The sequence below is a fragment of the Rhinolophus sinicus genome, chromosome 4 (genome assembly GCF_057876585.1).
Source record: "Rhinolophus sinicus isolate RSI-liver-muscle chromosome 4, RSI-T2T, whole genome shotgun sequence".
NCBI classification, from domain to species: Eukaryota; Metazoa; Chordata; class Mammalia; order Chiroptera; family Rhinolophidae; genus Rhinolophus; species Rhinolophus sinicus.
In genome coordinates this window covers 68,107,143-68,119,060 of record NC_142504.1, presented here as the reverse complement: position 1 = coordinate 68,119,060, position 11,918 = coordinate 68,107,143, and the positions used below count along the sequence as shown (strand labels likewise).

At 37.8% G+C, this 11,918-nt stretch overlaps 1 pseudogene; it reads left to right on the top strand.

The window, feature by feature from the left end:
- The first annotated feature begins 10,677 nt into the window (after positions 1-10,677).
- On the top strand, positions 10,678-10,961 carry LOC109460386 (small ribosomal subunit protein eS26 pseudogene; annotated as a pseudogene).
- Positions 10,962-11,918: the final 957 nt, after the last annotated feature.

Here is an 11,918-nt window from a genome sequence, read left to right as displayed (position 1 = left end):
AAACAGCAATATAAGACTAATGGGCATAGCAGAAGGAGAAGAAAGAGAGAAGGGAACAGAGAATATATTCAAACAAATTGTCGATGAGAACTTCCCAAACTTGTGGACAGAAATGGATCCTCGAATCCAAGAAGGAAATAGAACACCTAAGTTCCTCAATCCCAACAGGACTTCTCTAAGGCACATTGAATTAAAGCTGTCTAAAATCAACGACAAAGAAAGAATCCTCAAGGCAGCCAGGGAAAAGAAGACGGTAACCTACAAAAGAAAGCCCATTAGATTATCATCAGATTTTTCAGCAGAAACTCTACAAGCTAGAAGGGAGTGGAACCAAATATTCAAACTATTGAAAGAGAGAAATTATGAGCCAAGAATAATATATTCAGCAAAGATATCCTTTAGATATGAAGGAGGAATAAAGACCTTTCCAGACATACAGAAGCTGAGGGAATTTTCTAATACACGACCTGCACTACAAGAAATACTAAAGGAGGCTATTTGACCACCATCAAAAGGGACAATTTGTGGCAACCAGAACATAAAAAGGGGGAGAGTAAGGCCTGAACCGGAATATGGGAATGGAGAAAGTAAGCGTGCTGAAGAAAATGGAATACTCTAAATATCAAACTTTCTTTTACATAAACATAAGGGTAGCCACTCAAAAAAAATCCAGGACTGAAATATATACTGTTATAAAAGAAGAAACACAGGGAAACATAATAGAATACCCACACAGAAATAATAGACAACAACAAAAAGGCAAAGAAACAATGGAGACACAGCCTAACCAGAAAACTAAAGATAGAATGATAGGAAATCCTCACATATCAATAATCACCCTAAATGTAAATGGACTGAACTCACCAATAAAAAGGCACAGAGTAGCAGATTGGATCAAAAAACTACACCCAACCATATGCTGTCTCCAAGAGACACATCTCAGCTACAAGGACAAGCATAGACTCAAAGTGAAAGGGTGGAAATTGACACTCCAAGCAAATGGTATGCAGAGAAAATCAGGTATAGCCATACTGATATCAGATGAAACAGACTTCAGGGTGAAAAAGATAACAGGAGACAAAGATGGACACTTCATAATGGTAAAGGGGACTATACAACCAGAAGACATAACAGTTATCAATATTTATACCCCCAATCAGGGAGCATCGAAATATACCAAGCAACTACTAACAGAACTAAAGGGAGAAATTGACCAAAACACAATTATACTAGGGGCTTAAATACATCATTGACAGCTATGGATGGATCATCCAAACAGAAAATAAATAATGAAATAGCAGCCCTAAATGACACATTAGATGAAATGGACATAATTGACATATATAGAGCACTTCATCCTAAAACATCAGACTACACATTCTTTTCTAGTGTACATGGAACATTCTAAAGGATAGACCATATATTTGGACATAAAATCAGTCTCAGCAAATTTAAGAAGATTGAAATCATACCAAGCATATTCTCTAATCACAAGGCTTTCAAATTGGATATCAACTGCAAAAAGAAAGCGGAAAAAAACACAAATACATGGAGATTAAACAACATACTTTTAAAGAACGACTGCGTCAAAGAAGAAATTAGAGGAGAGATGAAAAGATACATAGAAACAAATGACAATGAAAATACATCCTACCAAAATTTTGGGGACACAGTGAAAGCAGTTTTAAGAGGGAAATTTATATCATTACAGGCCTATCTCAAGAAACAAGAAAAATCCCAAATAAATAACCTCATATTCCACCTTAAAGAACTAGAAAAAGAAGAACAAGTGAACCCCAAGGTCAGCAGAAGAAAGGAAATAACAAAAATCAGAGCAGAACTAAACGAAATAGAGAACAAATAGACAATAGAAAAAATTAATGTGACAAAGAGCTGGTTCTTTGAAAACACTAACAAAATTGACAAACACTTGGCTAGGCTCACTAAGATAAAAACAGAGAAGACACTAATTAACAAAATCAGAAACAAAAAAGGGGAAGTTATCATGGACACCACAGAACTACAAAGGATCATCCAAGAATGACTATATGCAGGACTATATGCCACCAAATTAAAATAACCTAGAAGAAATGGACAACTTCTTAGAAACACATAGCCTTCCAAGGCTGAACCATGAAGAACTGGAAAATCTAAATCTAAACAGACCAATCACCAGTAATGAAATTGAATCAGTCATCCAAAACCTTCCCAAAAGCAAAAGTCCAGCACCAGATGGCTTCACTAGTGAATTCTACCAAACCTTCAAAGAGGATCTAATAACAATCCTGCACAAACTCTTCCAAAAAATTGAAGAAGAGACAGTACCCCCTAACTCATTTTATGAGGCCAACATTACCCTGATACCAAAACCTGGTAAGGACAACACAAAAAAAGAAAACTACAGGCCAATATCTCTGATGAATACAGATGCAAAAATCCTAAACAAAATTCTAGCAAATCGAATACAACAATGCATTAAAAAGATTATTCATCACGACCAAGTGGGGTTCATCCCCAGGGCACAAGGATGGTTCATCATCCGCAAATCCATCAATGTGATACATCACATAAACAAAATAAAGGACAAAAATCATATGATTATATCAATTGATGCAGAAAAAGCATTTGACGAGATGCAACATCCATTTATGATTAAAACATTTAATAAATAGGTATAGAAGGAAAATACCTTAACATAATAAAGGCCATATATGACAAGCCCTCAGCTAATCTCATAATTAATGGTGAAAAACTGAAGCCCTTTGCTCTACGTTCAGGAACACGACAGGGCTGTCCCCTATCACCTCTGCTTTCAACATAGTGTTGGAAGTCCTTGCCAGAGCAATCAGGCAAGAGAAAGAAATAAAAGGCATCCAAATTGGGAATGAAGAAGTTAAATTGTCACTCATTGCAGATGACATGATGCTATATCTAGAAAAGCCTAAAGACTCCACCAAAAAGCTATTAGAAACAATCAACAAATACAGTAAAGTTGCTAGCTACAAAATCAACGTACAAAAGTCCATTGCTTTCCTATATACTAACAATGAAATCTCAGAAAAAGAAATACAAAAAACAATTGCTTTTGCAATTGCAGAAAAAAGAATAAAATACATAGGAATAATCTTCACCAAGGATGTGAAGGACCTATGTGCTGAAAACTATAAGACATTTTTGAAAGAAATTGAAGCAGACACAAAAAAATGGAAAGACATTCCGTGCTCATGGATTGGAAGAATCAACATAGTTAAAATGGCCATATTACCCATAGAAATATACAGATTTAATGCAATCCCCATCAAAATCCCAATGGCATTTTTTAAAGAAATAGAACAGTAAATCATCAGATTTGTTTGGAACCACAAAAGACCCCGAATAGCCAAAGCAATCTTAAGAAAAAAGAACATTACTGGGGGTATCACACTTCCTGACTTTAGCTTGTACTACAGGGCTACAATAATCAAAACAGCATGGTATTGTCAGAAAAACAGACACGTAGACCAATGGAATAGAACTGAGAACCCAGAAATAAAACCACATAAATATGGACAGATAATTTTTGATAAAGAAGCTAAAAACATACAATGGAGCAAAGACAGCCTCTTCAATAAATGGTGCTGGGAGAATTGGATAGTCACGCGCAAAAGAATGAACATGGACTGCTATCTGTCACCATGTACCAAAATTAATTCAAAATGGATCAAAGACTTAAGCATAAGACCTGACACAATAAACTGCATAGAAGAAAACATAGGTACTAAACTTATGGACCTTGGGTTCAAAGAGCATTTTATGAATTTGACTCCAAAGGCAATGAAAGTAAAAGCTAAAATAAACGAATGGGACTATATGAAACTTAAAAGCTTCTGCACAGCAAAAAAAAAAAAACCATCGACAAAATAAAGAGGCAACCAACTGAATGGGAGAAGATTGTTGCAAACAGTGCCTCTGATAAGGGGCTAATATCCAAAATGTACAAGGAACACATGCAACTCAACAACAACAAAACAAACAACCCAATTGAAAAATGGGCAGACGACCTGAAGAGACATTTCTCCAAAGGGGACATACGAATGGCAAACAGACATATGAAAAAATGCTCAACATCAGTAATCATCAGAGAAACGCAAATAAAAACCACAATGAGATATCACCTCACCAAAGTCAGAATGGCTATCATCAACAAGACAAATAGTAACAAGTGTTGGAGAGGCTGTGGAGAAAAAGGAACCCTCATACACTGTTGGTGGGAATGCAGACTGGTGCAGCCGTTATGGAAGGCAGTGTGGAGGTTCCTCCAAAAATTACGAATAGAATTACCATATGACCCAGCAATCCCTCTCCTGGGTATCTACCCAAAAAATCTGAAAACATTTATACATAAAGACACGTGTGCACCAATGTTCATTGCAGCTTTGTTTACGGTGGCCAAGACATGGAAACAACCAAAATGTCCCTCAATAGATGAATGGATAAAGAAGTTGTTGTATATATACACCATGGAATACTATTCAGCAGTAAGAAAAGATGATATAGGAACATTTGTGACAACATGGATGGATCTTGAGAGTATAATGCTAAGTGAAATAAGTCAGACAGAAACAGCAGAGAACCATATGATTTCACTGATATGTGGTATATAAACCAAAAACAACAAAAGACTGTCAGCTGATTTCTCAACAGAAACTTTGCAGGCCAAAAGGGACTGGCACAAAATATTCAACATGATAAAAGGTAAGGATCTACAACCAAGACTACTCTACCCAGTAAGGCTATCATTTAAAATTGAAGGACAGATAAAATGCTTACCAAAGAAGAAGAAGCTAAAGGAGTTCATCACCACCAAACCAGTATTACAAGGAATCTTAGAGAGACTTCTTTAAGACAAAAAATAAAAAATGTGAATAATAAAATGGCAATAACTATGTACCTGTCAACAATTACTTTCAATAGAAATAGATTAAATGCTCCAATCAAAAAATAGGGGAGCTGAATGAATAAGAAAACAAGACCCTTATATATGCTACTTACAAGAGACTCACTTCAGATCAAAAGACACATAAAGACTGAAAGTAAAGGGATGGAAAAAGATGTTTCATGAAAATGGAAACAAACAAACAAAAAAGTTGGGGTAGCAATACTTATACCAGACAAAATTGACTTTAAAACAAAGACTATAACACGAGACAAAGACCTAGTAATCTCATTTCTGGGTATTTATCCAAACAAACCCAAAATACTACTTCAAGGGCATGTGCTCATCCATATGTTTATTGGAGCCTTATTTACATAAGCCAAGATACGAAAGCAACCTGGGTGTTCCTGAAAGGATGAATGGATAAGGATGTGGTACATATATACAAGGGAATATTACTCAGCCATAAAAAAGAATGAAATCTTGCCATCTGCAACAACATGGATGGGCCTAGAGAGTATTGTGCTGAGTGTAGTAAGTCAGACAGTAAAAGACAAGTGTCATATGACTTCACTTATAAATCAAATCTAAAGAACAAAATAAACAAACAAACCAAACAGAAACAAATTCATAGATACGAAGAACATTTCCATGGTTGCCAGATGGGAAGGGGTAGGTGAAAAGGAGAGGTATTAAAAAGTACAAATTGGTTGTTAAACAGTAGTCATGGGGATGTAGAGCATAGCATAAGGAATATAGTCAATAATACGGTAATAACTATATCTAATGTCAGATGGGTACTAGATAGATCTATTGGGGTCATAGATGGGAGGGGGTTGAGGGCAGGGTGAAAAAGGTGAAGGGATTAAGAAATACAAATTAGAAGTTATAAAATAGTAATGGGGATGTAAAGTAAAGCATAGGGAATATAATAAATAATATAAGAATAACTATGTATAGTGCCAGGTGGGTACTAGTCAGAGGGGTCACTTCATAAATTATATAAATATCTAACCACTATGCTGTACACCTGAAATTAATATTGAATGTCAACTGTATTTGAAAAATTAAAAAGAGGTGAGGGGAGACGAAGGGGAATAAGAGGTTCAAAGTTCCAGGTATAAAACAAATAAGCCTTGGGGATGTAATATACAGCACAGGAAATATAGTCAGTAATATTGTGATAGGGTATTGTGGTGTCAGATGGTTGCTGGACTTATCATGGTGATCACTTCTTTGGCATAGGGAATATAATCCATAATGTGGCAATAATTCTGTATAGTGCCAGGTGAGTACTGTTGGATAACTATGATGTATACCTGAAACTAATATAATGTTATATATTAACTATATTTTAACAAAAATATTTTTAAGCAAAATACATTCCTGTATTATCAAAAGATTTGTTTAAGTAGTTTCAAGGACTATTGATGTAGGACCTGAGACTACAGATATTTGGTTTAGGAAAGTGCACTTGCTGTAAGCTTTTGATACAGAGAGGTACAGTTGCTTAGTGAAAGTTGAATATCCTTAGCAGGTTGGAGCTACCCTACCAACAATGACCTCATGGCTCTTGTTTTGATTAATACAATGAGAAAAATAATTGTGCAAATTGTCTTCAACTCAGGAACATATCTGATGCCCCCCCAAAACAAAAAATTATTTTGCAAGTAAAATAAATAAGTGATTAACTGTTTTAACTTTAAAAGTAATACAGAAATTCAATTTTCTATGACATACTGCATGTGAAAACTTTTTATAAAGTATAAAATAATATATAAATGCAAGCTGTTGTCACTATTTTTAAAAAAGAGCTAGGAAATCAGAATTTTAAAGTAACAGTGACATGTTAACGTAGAAAGACAAATACTTTAAAGATGAACTTGATGGTTTTTCTCAGGACTTACAGCATACAGATATTAATAAATGTCACTGTTATATGAGGAGCATCAGTACTATTAAAGTCTATTGGTCATTCTTCTTATAGCTACCCTGTATCTTTTCCTTCAGTGTCACCCTTACTCTCTCCTGACTCTTCCCCCATGTCTCTTCTTCTCCACATACCAGAATCAACAAATTTCACCCACCAGGAAGAAATTGCATTTTTCTGGTTCTTCATTGTGCAGAATAACCTACCTCTTCTTTAACTCAACAGGCAAGATGGACATACATGCAAAAAGCAACCTGTTCATGATGGGCCCGTCTCCCCACAACTAGTGCTGCTACAACCTGGCTGGCAGAAACAAGAGGATACTGAGAAGTGTCTTTGGCCCTTATGTTTTCTCTAAGCAAGTCTTGGTGGCTCACAGTACTGTGATTTTGTAGGGGTTCAGAATGAGCCACCGCAAGATGTGCTTCAGTGATATGCAGATTGTCTTGAGCTAAAACAACTGAGACCCTCCAAGCTCAAGAGAAATTTCTGCCCCCTGCCGCCCCCCAACTATCTAGAAGAATTTAAATTAGGGATTTAGTCCATGATAAAGAGTTGTCACCAAAAATGACTTTTTACCTATCTATACAGCAGGGAAAACTACTAATTATTGAACATGTGCTCTCTCTGCAATTACCTTCTGAAGCCCCTTACCTCATCCCTAGCTAAAAATGTCGTGTCTACCTCAATTTCCCTTTCTGTCTCTGAACCTTTCATATATGAGGTCTGACAATTAAGTTTGTGAACTAATCCTAGAAAAAGTACTACATATCTCACTGCTAAATATCACTACAGTCACCTTTGAAGTACTCCCCTTCAGAAGGTATGCACCAATGCCAGCACCTAGCCCACCCTTCAAAGCAATTTGGGAACTCTTTTTCTGGAATGGCCATCAGAGCTGTGGTCATATTACCCTTGATGTCCTGAATGTCATCAAAATATCTTCCTTTCAATATTTCCTTTATTTTCAGACAGTGCCGTGTGAGCTGGTGCATTGTAGTGATGCAACAGCCATGAATCGTTGGCAAAAAGTTCAGGTCATTTTCATCTAACTGTTTCACGCAGGCTTTTCAGCACTTCCAAATAGTAAACTTGGTTAACTCTTTGTCCAGTTGGTACAAATTCATAATGGATAATCCCTCTGCTATCAAAAAAGGTTACCAACGTTGTTGCAGCAAGTTCACAAACTTAATTGTCCAACCTTTCATATGGGGTCTCTAACTCTCTCATGTATGCATTATAGCATTCCCATACATATGTATGTCATTAAATTTGGTCATTTTTCTCTTGAAATGTCCTGTCTCATGTCCATTTGATTATTAGATCAGCTGAAAGAATCTTAAAGATAGAGGAATGTTTCTTCCTCCCCCCCACAGTTTCTTATATTTTGGTCACCCAAATGACCAGACTTTGGGAGCCCTCCCTGGCTCAGAACTTGGTACAGTGCTGTAAAAGATCCGATCACATGCAGAGGTGGAGGGAAGCAAAGCGCAGCCTGGTCCGAGTGCTGTTATCAACTACGTGCCTTTTGATCTGGTTCACTTTGAGGAGAAGAGAAGGCCTTCTTACAATGCTTCTTGTCGTTTGAGTAGTAACCTTAACAACAGGACTCTTTCTTTTCTTCTTTATGCTTTTTTACCTTTTTCTATGCTTTTATTTATTTTTCCAAGTGAAATCACTCCTATGTTTATTTTAAAGCCTTATTTTCCTACTTTCTTTTATTTTATTAGTTTTTATTAAATTTATTGGGGTGACCTTGGTTAGTAAAATTATATAGGTTTCAAGTGTACAGTTCTCTAATACATCATCTATATATTACATTGTATGTTTACCACCCAGAATCATTTCTCCTTCCATCACCATATATTTGATGCCCTTTACCGTCTTCTACCAGCCCCCCACCTCCTTAGCCTCTGGTAACCACTAAACTGTTGTCTGTGGCTATGAGTTTTTGTTTCTTTGTTTGCCTTGTTCCTTTGTTACTTTCAGTTTTATATCCCACATATGAGGACTCTTTCTTATAGGTCTAAGAACAGGTCCCAAAGACAACTCTCTCCAGGTTGGGCAATACTGACATAAGTGAAAGTATAATATGAATTTGTCTAATGATGTCTAGAGTAGGCCCTTTGAATGGGTGTGTCCCAAATAATAGTGTACACCTGAGAGCATGTTAGAATAGATCCTGATGGAAGGAATCTCAGGGATGTTACAAAAGAAAAACACACATGTGCCTACTGCATGCAAGGGCCAGGCCTGTCTATATCTGATGGAACTAGGGCAAGAATACAAATATAGATCAACATACCATATGCCTAAATAGTTGAAAGTTATAAATCAAGCAAATAGCTGGAAAATAAAATATGTACTATCCCCCTACCTTGACAAATATTCTTCCCTAACAACCTGGAAGGCCAGTTTCATATGTAGAATGTTCAGCCTCCTCAGAAGTCTGCAGTAAAACATGGCAACACACAACCCACTCCTCTTTTTTCAACCTCAGCTTCACTCTGCAACAAAAAGGGCCTTCTGGGTGCTTAGTCTAGACATCCCAGCCCGCATGTCCAGCCTCTACTCACCTTCTCCAAAAAGCTGCCCCTTGGCTACCCTCCGGCATCTGTGAATGCAGTAGAGACGACATCCACCTGAACTGGGGAGGAGGCTGGTGCAGCCCTAGAGGCAGGCTCAGGGGCTATTTGGTCTGAGAAATACAGGATCCCAGATAGTCAGAACATGGCTTAGGAGAGAGAAGCATGGGCCCTAAGTGGTCATTTCACATTGGCCCCATGATTCCACCCCCATATGATGGGGTTGTGGGACGGGGGTGAGTTGAAGTGGGGTGGAGAGGGGCTCTAACGCTCCAGGCAAGAGAAGGAGACTTATTGACTCAATCAAAGGGCAATGCCGGCAAAGACAGCCAGTGTAAAGTTGTAATAAAATGAGCCAATTAATCACAGTATTTTGAACCACAGGTGATTTCTGTTTCTTCCAGATAATATAAGCCATTTCAATTGTCTGGTAAAGACTTTACCCTTAATACTCCAGAGTAATGCAACAGAAGCAATGGAATTTGTTTCCTAGACTATGTGTAGTCAAGTGGCAAGAAAGTTTACATTTTGTGGAGGTAGACACTACAATTAAATATACACAGGTTCTTTCTCTTCTCTTTCTTCCCTTTCTGAACAATAAAGTCTGAAGGACATTAGGTCAAGCCAAGTAAAGAAGGTGTCTGCCTGAGGTAGGGGTGGGATCCTTTGTTTTATAAGACATTATTAGCACAACTGGCAAAATTTAAGAGGAATTTGAGGTGGTAGTAGTGTGTCATGTTATTAGGTTGGTGCAAATGTAATTGCGGTTTTTGCAATTATTTTTAATCTTTTAAACTGCAATTACTTTTGTACCAATCTATTAACTTCCGGATTTGAATGGTTGTAGTGCAGTTATATAAGAGGCAACCTTGTAACCCATGCATCTGAAGAATTTGGGGGAGATGGGACATCTTATGGGCAAATTATTCTCAAATGATTAAGGAAAAAACAGTTCTGTACTATACTTAGAACTTTCCTCTAAGTTTGAAATTATTTCAAATTTTTTAAAACATAAATGCATTAGGAAAAAACAATAGTAATATGGCCCACTTAAAACCACGGGATAAATAAGTTGATCAAAGTTATCTAAGATGGTCAAAAGATCATCTTTCCAGATTCATCAGTTGGCATAGGTAAAAGGATGTTTCCTCGTGGGAAAAGGAATTGAAAAAGTTAATATTTTACACAGTTTCAAATGGGGAGTTATAAGAGTAGGGGGTACCGGCTCTCGTCTCCTAGCTTCCAGGATGACCAAGAAAAGAAGGAACAATGGTGGTGCCAAAAAGGGCCACTGCCTTGTGCAGCCCATTCATTGCACCAACTGTGCCCGATGCATGCCCAAGGACAAGGCTATTAAGAAGTTCGTCATTCGAAACATAGTAGAGGCTGCAGCCCTTAAGGACATTTACAAAGCGAGTGTCTTCAATGCCTTTGTGCTTCCCTACTGTATGTGAAACTACATTGCCGTGGGAGTTGTGCCATTCACAGCAAGGTAGTCAGGAATCGTTCTCGTGAAGCCCGGAAGGACTGAACACCCCCACCCCGATTTAGACCTGTGGGTGCTGCCTCATGACCTCTGCCAAAGTCCATGTAAGGAGCCAAGTCCTTAAGGACCAAAGAAATATTCTCTGGGGGTAAAGATAAAATGGAAATTACACTTAAAGAAAAAAAAGAGTAGGAGGTATTCATATTATTCTTATGACATAGACTAATATAAGTCAAATAATTGTACAAAGAAAGTAAAACAAGATAAAGAGACAAGGAAAAATTTGAAAATCAGTTGCTTTTCAGAGGGATAAAACCATTTAGAAAGGCATAGAAATATGATGAGTAACTGTTACTGGGCAGTACTAAGGGGAGGATGGATCTACCGCATAAAGAAAGGAAAAGTCCTCAGGATTGCAAGTAGAAACAAAAAGAGCTATTTCAGTATACTCAGGAAAGACTATATAGGTCAGCCAGAGTTTCAGGTGGGGGAGGACGTGGCAGATGGGGAGCGAAGGCAGGGACAATAAGTTGGCAGACTGTGGAGTGGTTTGCATTCTTGTGACCACAGAAGTGAGGTAAGCCAAGAGCAGACACAAGTAGAGTTTGTCCCAGTGAAGCACAGTGAGTCAGACTTTAAACTGAACCTGTTCCACCCCTGGTTGCCTAGCTAGGTATGAGACCCTTTCATGAAGTTAATGAACTGTAATGAGGTGAGTCATAGAAAATGAAGTAAACAATAATTACAGGCAGGGCCATGAGAGGTCCACCGGTCTCCACAGGGGGAGATATCTAGGAAGGAGTCCAGTGATGATTTGTCCCAGACCAAGGAGGAAGGGGAAGGCTTTGATTTACAGAAACTCTGTGCTTGAGAGAGCTACTGGGTTCTGCTGACCTGCTCTTTGCAGATCAGCTATAAGGTTGCAAATGCATGTGGTCCCACCTGTTCTAATCTCTGGCCTCACCATTTCAGGGAAGCCTGGTCTGGGATAAGACTGAAGTG